General features: G+C 43.6%; 1 protein-coding gene across 11 annotated transcripts in view; it reads right to left on the bottom strand.

The window, feature by feature from the left end:
• st3gal3a (ST3 beta-galactoside alpha-2,3-sialyltransferase 3a) overlaps positions 1 to 19,807 on the bottom strand; it is a 739,645-nt gene that overhangs the window by 716,728 nt on the left and 3,110 nt on the right. For all 11 annotated transcript variants that reach the window (XM_070886703.1, XM_070886710.1, XM_070886704.1 and 8 more), the window contains exon 2: positions 11,623 to 11,694. The gene's annotated coding sequence lies outside the window, so the exon portion shown is untranslated. The remainder of the gene's footprint in view (positions 1 to 11,622; positions 11,695 to 19,807) is intronic.

Below are 19,807 nucleotides of genomic sequence, written 5' to 3'. Positions count from 1 at the left end.
ATATAACCTGTCCCGTCCCGTCAGAATCTTATATGTTTCTATGAGATCCCCTCTCATCCTTCTAAACTCCAATGTATAAAGGCCCAGTTGATCCAGTCTCTCCTCATGTCAGTCCAGCCATCCCTGGAATCAGTCTAGTGAACCTTCGCTGCACTCCCTCAATAGCAAGAAAGTCCTTCCTCAGATTAGGAGACCAAAACTGAACACAATATTCCAGGTGAGGCCTCAGCAAGGCCCTGTACAATGATGAAGATACTTTTAGCATGATTACTACCAATTCACTATGTCTGAGTTGGGATTAACAGTAATAAATGGTTATTGCTAGTGAGCTAAAAATGCTCATTCTTAGGGTGCATATTGTGTACATGTCATTTTAATAGTTTTAATCCTTTTACATCACCACAAGTATAAATTACCCAATTGAACTAGGTTTTACTTTTGGTATTGATGCAAACATTATCGTTAGTTATTTCTTGCTGCAGCGCAAGGACATAGGCTGGGATTTTGCTGACCTAGGTGGGTCCGGTGCAGGCGATGTAGGTGGCGGGTCACGGTCCCGCTGCTGTCTAAAATGAACTTGCATAGATAGGGCTGGTTAAGCACACCCAGCTTGTTTCCCAGCCCAACTGGAGGAAGTGGGTCTGGAGAAGTCATTTGATCACATGTCATCAGCTGTAACTGCTCGCCCACAGGGGTCCACGCTGCTCGGTGACCACTTCTGTGAACCGGAGGCGGGAGGTGAATGGCCATTGAATCAGCTGATTACTTGACAACTTCAAAATGTACAGTAAAAGCTCCCACCTGACAGATCACTTTCCTCAGCCATAAGCTGTTTCTCAGTCCATTTCCAGCACAGATTTTGCAGGTTTTTAAACTTTCCACTATCCATCCAGTGTCACCTCATTCGAAGAACTCTCTCACCATTAACAGAATGCTTCTGTCATCTCTACTTCACCTACCATCGATTCCATCAACATGGGTGCCCTTTATACTGTCTCGCCTTGGCCCTCACAATCTTCCCCAACACCAGGCACACCAGCAGCACCAATACCACAAGCCGATTAGAATTGCACACAATACACCAACCAAGGTACAGATTCATTGGGCACTGGCATCAGTACTGGGGAAAGAGGGAGCTGTTCCGTTGGGATGGGCTTTACTTGAACCAGTGTCCTGGATAATCGAATATAGGGCTTTAAACTAAATAGTGGGTGTTATATATGTAAACTTGTATATACCTTGTGCAGCCACCAGAGGGCTCATCCCCTGAAGTCCCAAGGGATCCCATAATCCTTTGGGAGCACAGGTACTTAATAAGGCCTCAGAGGCTGGAGAGGCACTCTGGAGACCTGCAAATAAAAGATAAAGTCACACTTTACTTTGAGCTCATAGTATCCAGTCAGACTCTTTATTCATACTTAACAGTGGGGAGGAGGGTTCAGGTGAGGGGAAATTAAAACAGTCAAAGAGAAATGAGAAGGCAATAGTGCAGGGTAGCGATAATCAGTGTGTGACAGGAAGGGACAGAACGTACAAACATAAAAGCACACTAGAAAGGAGGAGTCAGAGTAGGGAAAAATGGTAAAAAAGACAATTAAAAGCTCTTTCTGAATGCACGCAGCATTTGTAACAAGATAGGTGAGTCGATGGCACAAATAGAAAAAATTGGTATGGGGCTAGATTTTCCACTTTTTTAAAATGCTTAACGCCCACTTAACTGCTGAAATTACACATAACGCCCATTTTATGAGCCACAGAATGAAAACTGACGGACATTCTTCGGAAATTTATCGCCGAGCGTTACTTTCCCCATGTACGTAACGCCGGGAAAAAATACCACCCGCCCACTTTTTTTGGGCGGAATCATCAGAATGGGCGAAATCAACACCCATAATATCGGCCAGCGTTAGTTTCCATATGGAATTAATGCCAAGATTCAATAATATCGCCCGCCCACTTTTTTTTGTTGTAAAGATCATATTTGCCGAAACTAGCAGTACGAAGATGCATCACCAGCTAGTACTAAACGTTTACACGGGTCATACAATACAAGTAACTTGTTAGAACATAGAAGGTTTCTGGCCTTATTAAAGGCTGTCTCGAGAGTTACCCCAAACCCAGTCGTCCCTTGCGTTGCAATAAATGCAAAGGTTCCAGCAAAGTGCTCAACCCCGGTAGGAAGTTACCAAAGTAGTTGAGGAGTCCCAGGAACGAACGCAGCTCCGTCACATTCTGTGGTCTGGGTGCATTCTTGATGGCCTCCGTCTTGGAGTCCGTGGGTCTGATGTTGTCCGCCGCAATCTTGCTCCCCAGGAATTCGACCTCTGGTGCCAGGAAAACACACTTGGAGCGTTTCAACCAGAGTCCCACTCTGTCCAGTCTCTTTCGAACCTCTTCCAGGTTGTGCAAGTGTTCAGTGGTGTTGCGACCAGTGATCAGGATGTCATCTTGAAACATCATGGTGTGCGGAACCGATTTCAGCAGACTCTACATGTTCCTCTGGAAGATGGCAGCAGCCGAACGAATTCCAAAAGGGGCATCTGTGGTATATGAACAGTCCTTTGTGCGTGTTGATGCACGTCAATTTTTTCAAAGGTTCAGCCTGCTCCTGTGTCATGTAAGCAGAGGTTAGATCCAGCTTGATGAACGACTTCCCCCCTGCTAGCGTTGCGAACAGGTCATCCACTGGGTAGTGGGTACTGGTCCTGTAACGAGACTCGGTTGATCGTTACCTTGTAGACCCCGCAGATTCTGACCGTCCAATCACTTTTCAACAACGGAACAATTGGACTGGCCCACTCGTTGAACTTGACTGGCGATATGATCCCCTCTCGAAGTCTGTCCAGCTCGATCTCTACTTTCTCTCGCATCATGTATGGAACCGCTTGGGCCTTGTGATGAACGGGTCGTGCATCAGGGACTTGATGGATCTTCACTTTGGCACCTGTGAAGTTGTCAAAGCCTGGCTCGAATAACGACGGGAATTTGTTTAGTACTTGGGCGTATGAGGAGTCATCCACCGAAGACAGTGCTTTGATGTCGTCCCAGTTCTATCGTTTCTTTCCCAGCCAGCTTCTGCCGAACACCGTTGGGCCATCGTCTGGTACAATCCATAGTGGTAAATCATGCACAGCTCCATCGTACGATACCTTCACTGCCACACTGCTAATGACTGGTATGAGCTCTTTGGTGTAAGTGCGCAACTTGGTGCGCCGCTTAGTTTTGGCCTTTGTGCCCTGTTGCCCCATCATAGGCAGTCCCTCGGAATCGAGGAAGACTTGCTTCCACTCTTAGCATGAGTTCTTAGGTGGCTGTACAGTCCAATACGAGAACCACAATCTCTGTCACAGGTGGGACAGATAGTCGTTGAGGGAAAGGCTGCCCCACAATTTCTCAAAAGCCTTCTGGCTTATAATTGACTGACTCGCCCAGTGTTCAATTCCATGGAAACTGAAATGCCGTTTAATTTGACTTTCAACATTACCGGAGGCTTTCTCTTTAGCCTCGGGTTGAGTTGCCTCTCTTACTCGTTCAGCGTGATCAGCGCCGGATCGGTCATCTTCTGCCAACTCTGCCACGTGTTGAGTCGCAGCATGTCTGCACATTCGCTGGAGGTGCCCCATTATCCGCAGCCTTTGCACACATAGTGCTTGAATCGACATTGATGAGCTCGATGATTACCCCCGCAACGGCAACATGGTGTTAATGGATTCGCAGTCACGTCCCATGGCGGATTCTGAGTCATCCTAGGTCTGGCCTCTGCGGCGTATAGGCCCTGCCGTGTACAGTTCTGCCAGCTGAAGGCGTTATTTTATGCACAGTACTTGCCGGTGAGCTTCAATGCTGCAAAGATATCTGTTTAGTGTTATCGTTCATGGACATGAAAGCCTGGGCTATCGTGATGGCCTTGCTCAGATCTAGGGATTCGGCAGACAGAAGAATGACCTCGTGGCCGATTCCAAGCACGAAAAAGTCCCGCAACATTTCCCCCAAAAATCCAGCAATTGCGCACGGCCCCGCAAGGCGTCTCAGGTTGGCGACATAGTTCGCCACATCCTGGCCCTTGGAGCAATGGTGCATATAAAAGCGATATCTGGCCATTAAAATGCTCTCCTTCGGATTGGAAGTGTTCCTGAACCAGCATGCACAACTCTTCATATGTCTTCTCCGTTGGTTTCATCGGTGCTAGCAGATTTTTGATGAGGCCATATATCGTGGACCCGCAAATGGTGAGGTGAATCGCCCTGCGCTTGACCACGATCTCTTCCGTATCCAGCTCGTTGGCCATGAAGTACTGGTAAAGACGCTCACTGAAGGCTTCCCAATCATTACCCTCAACAAATCTCTCAAGAATACCAATGGCAGCCATAACCGCGTGAATGTTCGGGATCCGTTACTCGTCGCCAATTGTTATGTTCAGAATAACTCCACAGTGAGGAAGCAACATGGTAGACTGCCTTTTATACCTGCTTGCCCAGGGTGTGGTGACCCTTGGGTCTCCCACAGGTGCGCCCCCTGGTGGCAAGTCTTACACATTAGTAAGGTTTACATACATAACAGAGGCGAATAGCTTAGATGCATTTAAGAGGAAGCTAGATAAATACAGGAGGGAGAAAGGAATTAGAAGGATATGTTGATGGGGTTAGATAAAGAAGGGTAGGAGGAGGCTCATAAGGACCTGTTGAACTGTATGGCCTGTTTCTGTTCTGTAAATATTATGTAATACTACTATGTCATCTCAAATCACTTGGTAGAGAAGGTAAAAACATTTTCCCACACCACAGGTGAGTTAGTATCACCCACCACACAAACCCCAGAATGAAGACTGCGATTGACAGTTGGATCAAGCTAAATGGGATATATAGCCTCTCTGATATTTCCTCATTCAGAGTTGCAATAGGTTTAAAGTTTCCAGCTCCACCAAAACTATAATCTTGCAGTACGTACATTTATAGGTGAAGATTCTGATCAAAAAATTAAGAGATGATTTTCTATAATGCGTTCATTGCCAAAATATAGCCTATTATGTTAAAATAATAATCCCTTCAATTAATTTAAATCAAATTAGTCTTATAAATAATTATAAACACGTGTGTGAGAAGTTGTCAAGGAAAAGAAAATGATTGAGCCAGTCTCCATCTCTGTGGGGAGGAAACAATGTAGTACACATTTTTAAAAAGAGAGACGGAGCTAATCCAGGTAATTATTGCTCGTTACCTTAAAATCTGTAGTAAGGAAAATTGAGAGTGTATTTTAGGATAACATTGCCACATATCTACAAGAGACTATAGTTAGCTGTAGCCAGCACGGATTGTAAAAGCGACAACCATGTTTGACAAAAATCATAGAATTATTTGAGGAGGAAACAAACATGTTAGATGGGGAAAATGCAATGCATGTAGGTACATTTAGGAAAGCCTTTGAAAAGGCTAGATTAAGAGAGAAGATTAAGGGATATGGAATTAGGAGGAAGGATAGGAAACAAAATAAACGATTGGTTAGAAGGAAGAAAACAGGGATTAGGCATTCGGGTCGTTTTTCAGTTGTTACAATGGGTATGATTTGGTGGCCATTACAGAAACGTGGTTGCAGGGTGGCCAAGACTGGGAATTAAACATACAGGGGTATCTGACGATTCGGAAAGATGGACAAGAAGGGAAAGGAGGTGGGGTAGCTCTGTTAATAAAGGATGATATCAAGGCAGTTGTGAGAGACGATATTGGCTCCAAGAACAAAATGTTGAATCATTGTGGGTGGAGATTAGAGATAGTAAGGGGAAAAGGTCACTGGTGGGAGTAGTTTATAGGCTCCCAAATAATAACTTCACGGTGGGGCGGGCAATAATCAAGGGAATAATGGAGACTTGTGAAAAAGGAACGGCAGTAATCATGGGGGATTTTAACCTACATATCGATTGGTCAAATCAAATCGCACGGAGTAGCCTGGAGGAGGAATTCATAGAATGCATATGGGATTGTTTCTTCGAACAGTATGTAACAGAACCTACAAGGGAGCAAGCTATCTTAGATCTGGTCCTGTGTAATGAGACAGGAATAATAAACGATCTCCTAGGAAAAGATCCTCTTGGAATAAGTGATCACAGTATGGTTGAATTTGTAATATAGATTGAGAGTGAGGAAGTAGTGTCTCAAACGAGCATACTATGCTTAAACAAAAGGGGACCACAGTGGGATGAGGGCAGAGTTGGCTAAAGTAGACTGGAAACACAGACTAAACGGTGGCACAATTGAGGAACAGTGGAGGACTTTTAAGGAGCTCTTTCATAGTGCTCAACAAAAATATATTCCAGTGAAAAAGAAGGGTGGTAAGAGAAGGGATAACCAGCCGTGGATAACCAAGGGAATAAAAGAGGGTATCAAATAAAAAAACAATGCGTATAAGATGGCCAAGGTTAGTGGGAAAATAGAAGATTGGCAAAATTTTAAAGGACAGCAAAGAATGACTAAGAAAGCAATAAAGAAAGGAAAGATAGATTACGAAGGTAAACTTGCGCAAAACATAAAAACGGATAGTAAACGCTTTATAGATATATAAAACGGAGAAGAGTGACTAAAGTAAACGTTGGTTCCTTAGAAGATGAGAAGGGGGATTTAATAATGGGAAATGTGGAAATGGCTGAGACCTTAAACAATTATTTTGCTTCGGTCTTCACAGTGGAAGACACAAAAACCATGCCAAAAATTGCTGGTCACAGGAATGTGGGAAGGGAGGACCTTGAGACAATCACTATCACTAGGGGGGTAGTGCTGGACAGGCTAATGGGACTCAAGGTCCTGATGAAATGCATCCCAGTGTATTAAAAGAGATGGCGGAAGTTATAGCAGATGCATTCGTTATAATCTACCAAAATTCTCTGGAGTCTGGGGAGGTACCAGCTGATTGGAAAGCAGCTAATGTAACGTCTCGGTTTAAAAAAGGGGGCAGACAAAAGGCAGGTAACTATAGGCCGGTTAGTTTAACATCTGTGGTGGGGAAAATGCTTGAAACTATCATTAAGGAAGAAATAGCGGAACATCTAGATAGGAATAGTGCAATCAAGCAGACGCAGCATGGATTCATGAAGGGGAAAATCATGTTTAACTAATTTACTGGAATTCTTTGAGGATATAGCTAGCATGGTGGATAGAGGTGTACCGATGGATGTGGTGTATTTAGATTTTCAAAAGGCATTCGATAAGGTGCCACACAAAAGGTTACTCCAGAAGATAAAGGTACGCGGAGTCAGGGGAAATGTATTAGCATGTATCGAGAATTGGCTGGCTAACAGAAAGCAGAGAGTCGGGATAAATGGGTCCTTTTCGGGTTGGAAATCGGTGGTTAGTGGTGTGCCACAGGGATCGGTGCTGGGACCACAACTGTTTACAATATACATAGATGACCTGGAAGAGGGGACAGAGTGTAGTGTAACAAAATTTGCAGATTACACAAAGATTAGTGGGAAAGTGGGTTGTGTAGAGAACACAGAGAGGCTGCAAAGAGATTTAGATAGGTTAAGCGAATGGGCTAAGGTTTGGCAGATGGAATACAATGTCGGAAAGTGTGAGGTCATCCACCTTAGGGAAAAAAAAAAACAGTAAAAGGGAATATTATTTGAATGGGGAGAAATTACAACATGCTGCGGTGCAGAGAGACCTGGGGGTCCTTGTGCATGAATCTCAAAAAAAGTTAGTTTGCAGGTGCAGCAGGTAATCAGGAAGGCGAATGGAATGTTGGCCTTCATTGCGAGAGGGATGGAGTACAAAAGCAGGGAGGTCCTTCTGCAACTGTACAGGGTATTGGTGAGGCCGCACCTGGAGTACTGCGTGCAGTTTTGGTCACCTTACTTAAAGAAGGATATACTAGCTTTGGAGGAGTTACAGAGACGATTCACTAGGCTGATTCCGGAGATGAGGGGGTTACCTTATGATGATAGATTGAGTAGACTGGGTCTTTACTCGTTGGAGTTCAGAAGGATGAGGGGTGATCTTAAAGAAACATTTAAAATAATGAAAGGGATAGACAAGATAGAGGCAAAGAGGTTGTTTCCACTGGTCGGGGAGAGTAGAACTCGGGGGCACAGCCTCAAAATATGGGGGAGCCAATTTAAAACCGAGTTGAGAAGGAATTTCTTCTCCCAGAGGGTTGTGAATCTGTGGAATTCTCTGCCCCAGGAAGCAGTTGAGGCTAGCTCATTGAATGTATTCAAGTCACAGATAGATAGATTTTTAACCAATAAAGGAATTAAGGGTTATGGGGAGCGGGTGGGTAAGTGGAGCCGAGTCCACGGCCAGATCAGCCATGATCTTGTTGAATGGCGGAGCAGGCTCGAGGGGCTAGATGGCCTACTCCTGTTCCTAATTCTTATGTTCTTATGTTGGAAGTGGAGATTGATGTTCCACAGGGTTCAGTTCTGGGACCACTTCTGTTCACTGCGTACATCAATGATATAGGCTTAGAGGGAATTGTAGAGGGAAATTTGCAGATGATGCAAAATAAATGGTATTGTTAATTCTTTAGACAACCAAAGGAAGCTGCAAAGGGATATTAATATAATGGGGAGTAGGCTGAAAAATGGCAGATGGAATTCAATGTCAGTAATTAAGAGTTGCTACATTTTAGTAAAATATAACAGTAGTAATTATACTCTGGATGAAAATAGGCTTGGTGCTGTGGAAGAGCAGACGGATTTGGGGTACAGCTTCACAAAACATTAAAGGCAGCACCTCAGGTTGACAGGACTGTGATAAAGCTGACAAAATTCTAGGTTTTATCACAGGAGGTGTAAAAATGATTCAGATTGTGATGTATATTCTGCCCAAACTTGTGGAAACAGTGAGCAATAACTGGCCTTACCTTTTGTGCGCTATGAACAGCAACAAATCTAATAAATAATCTAACAGACAAAAAATATTCATTTTCGTCACACCTGGTAGAGTTCTCGTTGTGTTTTTTTTTTTAAGAACAGTCCTCTACTACTCACTAAAACCCCTTTTGTCCTTTCTCATGTTCTAATAAATCCTTCTCTTCAGTTAACCTCAAACTACCATACTGGCCCTCTGACTTTCTACCACAAGCTATCATAGCTTTGTGTTTCCATTGCCTCTGGTCTTGGCTTGAAGATGGTGATTCTTAGCTTTGGATTCAGCGAGGTTTTTTTTTTAATCAATTACTTGAATGAATTGTGAGTTGTTCAAAATTAATATGTAAAATAAGATCTACTCCCACAAACTAAATCTAATTGCATTCATGTGCCTTTAATGGGTAAGCACAGATTTGCTGATGGCTCTAATTACTAGTGGTCAAACTGTTGGTGTTTGTGCTATATTTACACTACTAATTACCTGCTATAATTTTACAGTCCTGCTCTAGGGTATTATTAGAATGAGAATGGTGAAATGTTCACTTCATTCCTAATGTACAAGGCAAAATCCTGCCTATGTTTTTTTTTTCCATGAGCCTTGACCCTTAAACTCTTTTTCTTAAATTGATTTTTGGGGGGAAATGTGTTTAAAATTGTTCAATTTTTCTAAATACACAGTAACTTTACATTTGTTCATACATATTTTGTCTCATTCATTTTGTAGTTCCTGAGCCCAAATCGGAGTTTCTTCAGGTTAAACTTCCTTTTCTAATTGACTATGATCAGCAAGATGGTAAACCAAGGTCCAATATGCTTATTGACAGAGATATTCATGATTCATGAAGTGCAAGTAGTTCTTCTTGGGCTCCAACAATTCTCCCTCAACTAATATCATTGATTATTCATTTCATTGCTGTATGGGAGAAATCTTGCTGGCACAAAAATGGCACGCACCCATTTCTTACAAAGCAATTCACTATTCAAAGCGCCTTGAGGTGATTCAGTATGAAAAAGCACTAATGGTCTTAGTTAGACAGATTACTAGAAACCAAGAACTGATATTAGCCATCAGTGGCCTAAATTCAGGGCAGCAATTTATTTTATTCTTCAGACAGGCCTTGGCACAGATAGCCCACTCAGATTCAGCAAGCACCCTCTACTCCTCCCCAAGCAACTGTTCAAATCACTTCAATTCCAGATACTCTACTGTTATGGAGTGCCACAGATCATCTGCCATCCTTAATCTCCATGTAGTAGAGCAGTATCACTCAAGGAGGTCAGTGAGTGAATGGTATTAATACTGGTAGTTGTTGAATGGCCAGTCTGCACAAGGGGGTGGCAGGACTGGAGTTACAAAAGAAAGAAGATCATGTTGAATTTGTGTACACCTTAATTAGCCCAGTGTGCAGCTTGGAGCGCAAGATTATAGGAAGGATATAAAAGTACCAAAAAAATGCAGTGAAGATTCACTAGGATGTTTTCAGGAAAGTGGTGTTATAGGTATAAGGAGGCACTTAAGCAGTAAGGTCATTTTTGACTACTGATGAGAACATTAAGGAGGCTCATGCAGACTTGATGGGCTGAGTGACCTGTTTCTGTGCTGTAACATTTTAGGATTCTATGACAGATCTACTGGTGCATCAGTATGGCAGAGGGTGCGCCAACAGACATTCTGTGCAGCCTCATCCAGGTGCTGCACTGACTCGATACTGAAATGCACAGAGCCTAATAATTACATACAACGTAAATCGCAAACATATTTTTTTATTCAGTGCTTACAGTGGATAAGACTAGAAGCTTGGCAGGCCTGCTCTCTTTTAGTAGATATCAATCACACCATTCTAGCTAGGGCATTACTTACAGTGATCATAAATGCGAACAAACAACAGTTTAGAGAAGAGTTAAGTCCAAAAATATACTGTGAGCTCATGATAGCAATAATACATTCGGAACCATTTGTCCTTAGGCTTTGAGTGGCTACTCAGAGGTGTTAAATATCAATAGATATACTGCAGTTACGTACAAGCTTTCAGACATCACAAACAGAGATTTGGCAAGGACTAGCTGCCAGTTATACTAATCCTCTTAACATTAGCATCTTCAAAAGGATCCATCTGCTTTAGAATTAAATAAATGCATTTATGATAGTAATCTTTTAAAAGGATTGAAAGGTTTTGCAGATAATCTGACTATTCGAAGAGAAGGGGGTTTGATTTGTACAATTCCAATATTATTTACATGGCCAAATATATAAAGTGCTCAGAATTGCCTCTGTACAAATCACCTGAAATCCTGCAAAAACAAACAAATAAAACCAACTTCAATTAAAAGACTCCACTTTTCTTTTAATGATTAGTACTTCACTCCAACTTCCCTTACACGGGCTGAATCAACTTTAAAAGATATGCTAATACCAAAAGAGACCAGTGTAAGCACAAGGTCCAATTGAAGTACCACAAAATTGTATTCAATATAGCACCAGCTATGCAGTTAGTCAACATTTTCATGGAAAGAATGTTATGAACAGTTCTAAACTAAAATCAAGATTACCAATAATTTCAAAATTATGGGTTTACTAATTGTTGATAACAGCACAGGTGCAGCACATCAATAATACAAATAAACTGTCCCAGGGACAGATTGGCACCATGACTGTTTTTGGCCGAGCCATCAGGAACAAGATGCCAAGCAGAGGTTAGCCAATTCCCCACATGGTGGGAAGGAAAATGGTGAATGCAACTCCGCTAACTGTTTCCACATACCTTCGAGCTTGGATCCAGATCAGTTTCGACAGAGAGCTGAGAGTTGGAGGATGATACTTAATACAGCAGACCCTAAAATAAGAGAAACAAATTTACAATGGAGAGAGCAGTACTGAGTAACCCTTTAGATTATTTTTCTACAGTGTAACTCTTGCAGTGACAGGATTTTCCAGAGGTTTCAGTATCACTGAATTGCAAGAATGACATGACCAAGTCAATCTCTAGACATGGTAGTTGATTTTTTTTCAGTCAAGTGCCAATTAACCAGGCCAGTTTTTGGACCTTATTCCCAGCTCCAAATCAGACATTGGTATTCACAGGATGTGGAAAAGGGGTTTGTAAAGTTTTAACTTTAAGAATTAGTGTTAAGAAGAAAAATAAAATACATTTGAAATAATAAAAATGAGAGTGAGTGAATGGGAGGAAGAGAAATGGGGGCACAAGGAAAAGATGTGAAACAAGGAAAGGACAGGAAGTTTCATTTTTATTTAAACTGTTAACTATCTACTTGAGCTGTATATGGTTAATATAACAAAGTTTTTCCGAACATTTGTATCTTTGTTGTTTGTTTCAGCACCACCTGTGCAAACTAAAACCTTTACAAAAGATGGCCAAGGCACCTAGAATTTACAGGGATCTCTGCTGACAACATACGGACTCAGTCTTTATTACCTCAAATAGTTGTTTAATGTCCCCCCTTTAAAGTGCCTTGGTTTCTGCGGTTATCGTTCTTAAGTCAAAATTTCAGGAAAAACTGAGAAAACCATCAAACTACAAAATGCAAATCAAAAACACTTAAAATTAAAAGTTGCACAAATATTCTATTTAAAAAAACCTCAAAAAACAAAAACCACAGTCTCCAGAAGGTCTACACACCAGGAGGGACACAACCACAACTGTCAATATACCAGCCGATCAGTAAGCCACATACAAATATGGGTAGGTTGCCCATTTTATTTCACTTTTCTTGATTTAGAACAAGCATTTCCAAGTGTTAGCAACTATCATTAACATTAATCAGCCGTGTGATACAAAATATCACTTGAGTTATCCGCCGTAATGGAGGGCATTCCCCATATATTTCAAATTGGCATATAATCAGAAGTCCCAATTTATACCATTGATTATCGTGCTGGATATTGAATTAGGTGTCTCTTCTCATCCATCCATATCAGTTCTCTCCCCATCTGGATCTTCTCCAGTACTACACCTCAACAAGTTCTGGTCAGCTATTTTAGTTGCACCTGCCACAGAATTAAGAAAGCCACCCAAAAATTCTCCTCCGACAGCAACCACAGGTGCCCTTGTCACAGAGATAAGGTTAAAAAGGAAGCATGCGCTTACCTCCAGCGATCCCATAGGCTGAGATCAGTATTGTGGAACTGTTAACTTTAAATCAATACAGAACCTGTCAGTTCAACATGCTCCAATATTGATGAGCACAGCATGCGCTAAACATACCATCTGGTACAGTAATACCAAAGCTAAGATGGCTTAAGACCATGAATCATAGAATCTTACAGCACAGAAGGAGGCCATTCAGCCCATTGTGCCTGTGCCAGCTGTTTGAAAGAGCTATCCAATTAGTCACACTCCCCTGCTCTTCCCCCATAGCCCTGCAAATTTTTCTTTTTCAAGTATACAGGGTATATCTAATTCCCTTTTGAAAATTACTATTGAATCTGCTTCCACCATAACTTCAAGCAGCGTATGCCAGTTGATAACAACTCCCTGCGTAAAAAAACATTCTCCATATCTCTGACCTGAAGCCACAAGACCACCAATAATAGTCTGATGCATCACCATCAATAAGTTGTATACCATCCTCAGACACTGGATCAGAAGTTCATATCCCAACAGCAAGGATTGCAGAGCTCCTCACCCAGGGGGAAGTATTCTGGTTATTCTGGTTGTGTTGTGTAGGAATGTTGTAAATGCATGCAAATAAAATTCAAACTAGAACGGAGTGAAATGGTCCCATTAACACAGAATGTGGTGCACACACATAGGGGAAATGGACTGAAAAGTGACAGATGGAATTCAATTTCAATAAATATGAGGTGATGCATTTAAAAAAAGCAGCAGTAATGAATGGGTGGGTTTCGTGCTGTGGAAAAGCAGAGAGGCTTGAGGATACAGGTTCACAGAACATTTCAGATTGACAGGTCTGTGAAAAAAGCTAACAGAATTCTAGGTTTTATCACAAGGCAAAAGAGTACAAAAGCCAAGAGGTAATGATGAGCCTATATAAAGCCCGGATAAGATCACAGTTAAGAGTTTTGCGTACTGTATTGGGCTCCACATTAGATGAAAGATACTAAGGACTGGATTTTCCGCTTGTAGTTGCCTCTGTTTTCACCCCGGAGTGGCAACAATGAAGGCAGTAAGCTCTTCTGGGTAGGCAGACAGCTTCCAGCGCCCCACCGGGGTTTTCGGGGCCAGTTTCGACGGGGTGCGGAGTATTATCGCCTGGAAAAGGTGAGCTGGTGTGCAACGCCCCTGGTTGTGACACCGGCTCAATTTTCCGCTGCAGCCTGAACCGTAGTGCTCCATAGAGCACTGTGCTGGGACCACCTGTGAAAGCGGGTGGTCTGACCTGTAGTGGCTGCAGGGACCTCAGGTAAGTGTGATTTTTTTTTTTTGTTACTTATTGGGAATGTTTTTGGTGGTTTTGCTGTGGTGGCGTGAGTTACTTATTGAGAATGCTTTTGGTCATTTGTTTTCAGGTTTTGTTTCTCTACAGATCTCTCTTACAGCGCTCCGAGGCCAGCTGTTGAGCTCGGGATTTTCAGCTGCTCAGCCGGCCAAGCGCCTCCCTTAGCACTCTGCCCCACGCTCAGGGCCCAGCTGCCCAATTTTGCTGACTGAGGCGCAAACTGTTCCCGGGCGCCATCAGGACTGCCCCACTGCCATTAGCGCCCCAAAATGAGTAAAGCCGAAAATCCAGCCCTAAGGCTTTAGAGAGGGCGTAATTCAGATTCACTAGGATACTGCCTGGTATAAATAAAATATATGAGAAAAGACTTGAAAAATTGAGGAACTTTACCCACAATTTTCCTACCATAGTTTTTTCCGATGTACGCTGGACTCATCGAAATTAAGTTTGTGTTTCTTTTTAATTTATTCATTTACAGGCAAGTCTGGCATTTATTGCCCATCCCTAATTGCCTTAAGAAGATGGTGGTGAGCTGCCTTCTTGAACCACTGCAGTCTGTGTGGTGAAGATATTCCCACAGTGTTGACTTTGTCACAGCAGTTTGGTACAACTGGGTGGCTTGCTCGGCCACATTGCTGTGGGTCTGGAGTGACATATAGGCCGGACCGGGTAAGGACGGCAGATTTCCTTTGCTAAAGTACATTAGTGAACCAGATGGGTTTTTAATATAACAACTTTTATTTATATAGCGCCTTTAATGTAGTAAAATGTCTCAAAGCGCTTCACAACAGTATTACAAGACAAAACAGGTAAATTTGACACCGAGCCACAAAAAAAGAAATTAAGGTAAATGACCAAAAGCTTGGTCAAAGAGGTAGGTTTTAAGGAGTGTCTTAAAAGGAAGAAAGAGGTAGAGAGCCGGAGAGGTTTAGTGAGGGAGTTCCAGACCTTAGAGCCCAAACAGCTGAAAGCACGGCCACTGATGGTTGAGCAGTTACAATGAGGGATGTTCAAGAGTTTGAGGAGTGCAGACATCTTGTGGAGTTGAAAAAGAATACAGAGATAGGAAGGGAAAGGGCAAGGCCATGGAGTGATTTGTAAACAAGGATGAGAATTTTGAAATCAAGGTGTTGTTTAACCGGGAGCCAATGTAGATCAGAAAGCTCAGGGGCGATGGTGATTGGTGATCATGACTTGGTGCAAGTTAGGACATGGGCTGCTGAATTTTGGATGACCTCCAGCCAGGAGTGCGAGTTGTAGTCGTCAAGTCTAGAAGTAACAAAGGCATACAGCAGATGAGCTAAGGCAGGCAATGTTAGAGGTGGAAATAGGCATTTTTTAATAACTAATGCAGTAGTTTCATGGTTGCCATTAGTCATACTAGCTTTTAAATTCCAGATTTTTTTCTAATTAACTAAATTTAAATTCTAGAGCTGCCATGGGATTTGAACTCACGTGATCATATTCCTACTCCAGGCCTCTGGATTACTAGTCCAGTAACATAACCACTATTCTACCAAACCAGGCATGTATGTGTGTGCAGGAGTTTGCAGTAAATCAAACGTAATCCATACAGCATGAACAGTTTCCCTTTACCCAGTATGTACAATGGGTACATGAAGCTTACATCACAGGGTAAACTTTTCACTTGTACACTTCTGCGCGCAGCCTTTTTGCCTGGAGCACATAAATCTGGATATCGTGCACGCCCAAATCATGATTTTCAGTCCATTAAATTTAATGGATGAAAAATCTGGGGCTGTGTGTGCAATTTCTCAATACGCATTCACAGTAGGCAAGGTTCTAAGCTGAGAAAATGTACCGTTGCTGGTCCATTTGTGTTCAAACTAATCCTTCCAATGAAATATAACACCATAGTTGTAGAAAAGAGAGTCTTGCAGTTATATAGTGCCTTATTCCAGTGTCAAAATGACATAATTCATTGAAGTGCTTTTGAGACAAGAACAAAGCACAGGGATATACCTTTTTGCAGCAATGGACCAGATATTTGTGATACAACTGGTGAGTGGCTCTCATATTAAGAATGCATTTGTACAATAACTTTAGCATTGATATGAAGCAGAAACTGTTTTGCCCAGATGTTAAAGATGTTCCATAAAGGCACCAAAAGTTGCTCTTGCATTCTTCACTTCAAACTCTCTTTTCTCCCTTTGCTTTCATGATTGAAAATAGAGGGGAAACACGCTTTGTTTTACTTGTCACTTCATCTACTGACAGGGACTGAGGCAGTGAGTAGAAGCAGCAGCATTACCACTGCTGCAAGCCCCACTCCCACATCTTGCAGCTTGCACACAATGTCAGCTATTCAACCACGACAGGCACATCACCCAAACATGCTGCGCCACACTCACTGAGGCTCATCTGCATCACCCCACCCCCATGGAGGAGACGGTGCTGGCCATTCTTAGCCCGTGGCCAGCGGCAGGGCTGAAAGAATACAAGTCGCAGTATCCTCATATGTTATCCTCCTTCTCATACCACTTTTCCCTCTTCCCACAATCTCTTCTGATTTATACGCTGCAAATGGTGTAAGCATGCACCTCTTGCTTTCCCTCTCCTCTCCTCACAACAACTCTACTCTTGTGCCTTTCTCATTTCAGTGACCCAAGAAATCCAACCTGCCCGGCCAGAGGAGGGAGAGGAGAATGAAGAAGAAGAAACACCATCACTTGATTTGACACTCGCAGCCACAGAGCTATAATTTAGAGGGTTGCTTAGAGGCAGGATCTGCATGTGGTGAGTCACTGGGCATGCGTGGGCTGCAACCTGGGCAGGGAGAAAGGGTTGCGCAGGTGCCAGCTTCCCAGAGGGCGAGATCACAAGCAGGTTCTGCTGCAGAGGACTCAGATGAGGATTTCGAAGGAGCGACCCACAGAAGAAAGCTGATGGGTATGCACAACAAAATGCTTGGTGCATTGGCAGGCCTGCCAGAAAGCCCGAGTGCAATGTCAAGGAGCATGGAGGAGTCCAGCACCAACCTCGCACAGGGCTTTGCACAAAGCTTGGAGATCATCCTTTCCAGCATGAAAGGGATGGGCAGATCCATTAGTGCAGTTGTGGTCCCAACCATCATGCAGTGTTTGAAGTGTGATGTCTCAGCTTCCATTGCAGCACAAGCACAAGCCACCCAACATCTGAGTGCTGCAGTGGAAGCTCAGACATCTGTCATGCAGGCTCAGACTGCTCTCGTGCATATTTTCTAAACCGAACCTGGGGACACAGGGTGGGAGCACGGCAAAGTAGCCAGGACAGAAAATGTAGGTTGCACAGCGAGGCAAATTTCACTACAAATGCAAAACGAATGTGCATATAATTATCGCAGATGTGACGTCACAATATTGAAGCGCATTCAGATAAATACAACAACACTGTTCCATCGATTAACCTGAAATTGCGATTACAGGTTTGACCTCCCAAATCGGAGTTCCAAACCCCGGAATGTTCCAAAATCTGGACATCGCACTGATCCGTGGAGGGGTCGTCCGAAATCCGGAAAAAGTTCCGAAATCCAGACATCTTTTGAAACGGCGATAGCGGTATTTTTTTCGGAATTTTGTGCCAAGAATACCGCCAATCACTGCCCTATTTTTTTTTTTAAAAAAGGCCCAGCAGTAAAAATCAGCGGAAACCGCAGTCGGTTCTCACCAACTTTACTCTGAGGTCGATTACCGCTGTGAGAGAGGCCTTCGGAGGGGGAAAAACACCCCTAAAAATTGCAAAAAACAAAAATTTGAAAAATCACAAAACATGCACAAGACACTACTATCTAATCGCTGCAAAAGAATTAATTAAAATTTTAACTTACCTTTTTTGCAGGTCTTCATACTTACCGCTGTCCCAAGGGCTGCAACGCAGGTTTTGCTCAGCCGTTTTTTTTCTGTCCAAAATACAGCCGGCTGAAGGGTTGTGAAATCTGGAAATACCCAAACCGCGGCCCGGGCGTTTCCGGATTTAGGATACCGAAAATACGCTCCGAAATCTGGAACGGCCTTGGTCCCGAAGTTTCTGGATTTCTGAGGTCAAACCTGTATATCTAATGGAATAATATGCATATATTCCAATGACTATGGCTCGAGTCTATTCAGGAACGAGTTTCGTAAACCGGGGACTCTTCCAGGGAGATTGTTTGCCCAGGGACTGTCCACATAATGCAGGGACGAATGGTCACCCTAAGCTTTCTACCACGCAAGTTCAGACTGCTGCCATCGTGGCTGGGTTTACTAGTGTGCAAAGGGGCTTGCAGGGTGTCAGAGCAGTCCAGCAAGCTGTCCTCCAAAGAGATTACTAGGAATGCTGAGGCACCACACCGGGAAAGTGGCAGTGGCTCTGTGGAGCAGGAACCTGCTGTCCTCGCTCAGGAGGACAGCATTCATCCTCCCACCACTGCCCCTCCTCCAGTGCCCATCAGCCAGCCAGCCCATACTGCTGCCGCCCGTGCCAAGGTGGTGCAGTCCACAGCTGGGCCTTCTAGACCCAGAGGTGTTCAAGGTCATCCTATAAGGCCACCTGCAGTCTCCCCCACTGAAAGGCAGCAGCCTTCCACCAACCATGGTGTAGCACGTCATAGGAGCACGAAGATTGGCAAAGACACACAGAAGACAGGCATTAGGTAATGAACAAGCGTGATTATTTGACTTGGTTATGTTATATTGGATGGATTGATGAATAAATTCGGATTGGAATATTTCTTGTGGTGGCTTATATTTCAGCATTGTAGCCAAAAGGATGCTGTGCTGGTCAGTAACAGAGGGAAGGTACGGTGTGGGACTATTGTTGAATGTGGAATTGGGCTTGCGTTAACTCGTACCATAGTCAGGGGAGTCGATCACGGACAGCCTGAGCAGAAAGGGATTGTCTGTGTTGCTTCCTCCTCTTCCACTTGAGTTTCCTCCTCCTCTGCCTCAGCTGGTTCCAGTATGCCTAGTGGCAAGGACTGGACCCTCGTGATGACGAGGTTTTGAAGCATACAGCAAACCATGACGATTCTTGAGACGTGCTCTGGTAAGTACTGCAGGGCTCCTCCAGAGTAGTCCAGGCAGTGGAAGCGTTGTTTAAGGATGCCAATGGTCTGCTCTATCAGATTCCATGTGGCAGTGTGGCTTTCATTGTTCGCATGCTGTCCACATGTGGTTGGATTGCAGAGCAGAGTCATGAGCCAGGTGGTCAGCGGATAGCCCTTGTCGCCCAGTAGCCACCCTCTGGTTTGCCTTAGTGGCACAAAGATTCAGGGAACAACGGACTGGTGCAGAATGAAAGCATCATGACAGCTGCCAAGATGCCGGGCATTCACCATCATGATGTGCTGAGCATGGTCACACACCAACTGCACAGTGAGTAGTAAATCTTTGTGGGGTTGCGGGACATCTCTGCGTTTAGATGCGGTGCCCACAAAGCTACGCACGTGCAGTCGATGGTGCCCTGCACCATGGCAAAGCCCGCTATCCAGGCAAAGCCACGTGGCACACTCAGCCTGCTCTCTCTGCTCACAGAGAAAACAATGAAGTCCCC

The sequence above is a fragment of the Pristiophorus japonicus genome, chromosome 8, assembly GCF_044704955.1.
Source record: "Pristiophorus japonicus isolate sPriJap1 chromosome 8, sPriJap1.hap1, whole genome shotgun sequence".
NCBI lineage: Eukaryota > Metazoa > Chordata > Chondrichthyes > Pristiophoridae > Pristiophorus > Pristiophorus japonicus.
The sequence above is the reverse complement of the archived record's forward strand: the minus strand, read 5'-3'. Positions and strand labels throughout refer to the sequence as shown.